This window comes from Orycteropus afer, unplaced genomic scaffold (genome assembly GCF_000298275.1).
Source record: "Orycteropus afer afer isolate SDZICR_OR568_19922 unplaced genomic scaffold, OryAfe1.0 scaffold00222, whole genome shotgun sequence".
Lineage (NCBI taxonomy): Eukaryota > Metazoa > Chordata > Mammalia > Tubulidentata > Orycteropodidae > Orycteropus > Orycteropus afer.
This window is the reverse complement of record NW_006921809.1, coordinates 4,823,314-4,825,957: the sequence shown is the minus strand read 5'-3', so window position 1 is coordinate 4,825,957 and position 2,644 is coordinate 4,823,314.

Below are 2,644 nucleotides of genomic sequence, written 5' to 3'. Positions count from 1 at the left end.
GTAGCAAAAGGCCTTGCCACTTTCTGCTGAATGTTCCATCAAGTCGTGTTTACTGTCACCAGGAGATTAAATTTCCAAACAAACCCTGGTGTTTACAGTACTTGGAGAGGCATGTGGCCCACCATTCCAGTCTCTGACAAGCCTGTGCCCACCTGCGTTTTGGCTTTGGCTTAACAAGTTGGTTGGGCCACAGCACGAGTGTGAGAACATGAGAATGTGAGATGCCATAGGCCAGGTGACATGCCAGCACTGAAAAGCTGGTACATGGCAGGGCACCATTGTGTACATAGGAAGGCCACATGCCACACCAAACTGTGGCAGCCACTTCTCCCAAATTAGATGAATAATTTTCCTTCCATTATGTTCTCACACACATGTTGTAAAACAATGAGCCTTGAGCTACACTAAGTCCAAAAGTTTAGGGTTTCAAATGAATGACAAGCAAACATTCATATATATTTCTGAGTTGATTGACAGGTAGAATTTTTTTTTTAAACATGCTTCTGTATGATTTGAGCAATGCTTTTTCAAGATGACAGAAATCGTTCTCCTAAGGTGTGAGCCTTCTGACACAGTCTAAGACTGCAGAGCAGCAAGTACCATTTTCTTGTGTCTAATATAGCAGGAGAGAAGTTACTAGAAGAAATGTCCTAGGAGCTCCTATGATTCCTCCTAGTTTTCTCTGTATTTCATACTTTGGTGTGCTATCGCCAGGCCCATGCTTTTAATGCAACTATAGTTCAATTCATTTCAAGTCTTGGCAGGAGAGGATAAGGAAAAAAAAAATAATTACACTTCTAAAATTCTGTAGGTCTAGTGTGGGTTACAGAATTCAAAAATGTGCAATGTCAGGTAACCCAAGGTATTTTCTGAGTTCTGATTCTACTGCTGAATAAGTGTGTGAGCATAAAAGTTGAATATAATTTCTATACTTTATTCTCTTCATCTTAGCAATGGAAAACTCAAGTCAGTACCAAATACCAGTGAAATTACTGAAGGATTAATGATGAAGATTTCTTTCTTTGCTGAAGGGAATCAGCAGAAATCCTGGAAGAATATTTAAGGGCTTTTTTTTTTCTTCCTTTGCTATTCAAATTTTAATCAAGTAAATAATTATGTAACTGACTTTTAGCATTTTTTTCTAGGATGATGTTTCAAACTTACAGGTTTTCTTCTTTCTTTTTCTCTTTTTATTCTAACTGAAAACCATGTGGTTTTAAGAGCAAGAATCAATCTAGCCACATCCTTTGTCATAGATTTCATGTAATGTTAGAAGTGAATAGAGAAAAATTTTTAAAGAATCAAAATTTATATGAATATGGGGAAAGCTGTGCAATTTCAATCTGTAACTTAGATTTACAACCTAGAGTTCTAGGCTTTTACAGCTGCTCCCTGACTTTCCTAAAATAATTTACCATGCTTCAGTGTGGGACTGAGAATATCCTGCAGAGCCACATTCAGGTTTTAGATTAATGGACTCATGGTGCTATTTGGTACAGCTGAGTATTGTTCACCTTCACCAGGAACATAGCATCTTCATTGTTTAAATAGAAGAAAGAGGTCACCGATAACTGCTATGCTTGTAATGTTATGTTGCCTAATAGAGGTATTTTTGAGGTTTATTTATTCCATTTTTGTTGGCTGAGTAAATTATTGCATGGAAAAGGTTACACTTCTCTAGAGAACATTAGAAATAGAGTCCGAATTCTTTTTACGCAAAGGCTGGGCAATTTCCAATCTCTTAAAGCCTGAAGTTTTAATAAGAATGTCATCCAAAACAAGAAGACAGTGAGGGGAATCCTGAAACTGAGTGGAGACACCTCCTGTTAGTGCTCAAAAATCAAAAATCACATCCACTGCCATTGAGTCAATTCCAACTCCTAGTGACCCTCTAGGACAGAGTAGAACTGTCCCATAGGATTTCCAAGGTTATTAAGCTTTATAGAAGCAGACTTTCTTCCAGAGCGGTAGGTAGGTTTGAATCACTGACCTTTTGATTAGCAGAAGAATGCTTCAAGCACAGCACCACCAGAGCTCCTTTGTTAGCTGCAGTGAGTATTTAAAAGAGTGTGGGTGGAATTTAGAGACAAAGTGATTGTGAATACTGCATCTCCAAGCAGAAAATTCTGAGTCTGTACAGATATATCGATAGCTGCCATTGAGTCAACTCCAACTCATGTGGCCTTATGTGCAATAGAACAAAATCTTGCCTGGTCTTGTGCCATGCTCTGGATCACCAGCATGAGTCCATCATTACTGCTATTGTGGCATCTATCTTACTGAGGTCTTCCTCAGCGTTCACTTCACCAAACATGAAGTCCTTTTCCAGCAATTGATCCCTAGTGATGATATAGCCAAAGCAAGCAAGTAAAATAATGTTCTGTTGTGATCCATAGATTTTTCATTGTCCAATTTGCATAAGTAGATTGCCAGGAATTTCTTCCTAGTCTAAGTCTGGATGTTCACCTGAAACCTGTCTACCATCAGTGATCCTGCTGATATTTGAAATACTAAAGGTATAAGTTCTAACATCACAACAAGATGCAAACCACCACAGTATAATAAACTGACAGATGTGTGGTGAGAGTCTCTACACTTCATGTTAAAAAAAAAGTACATATATATATATATATATACATATATA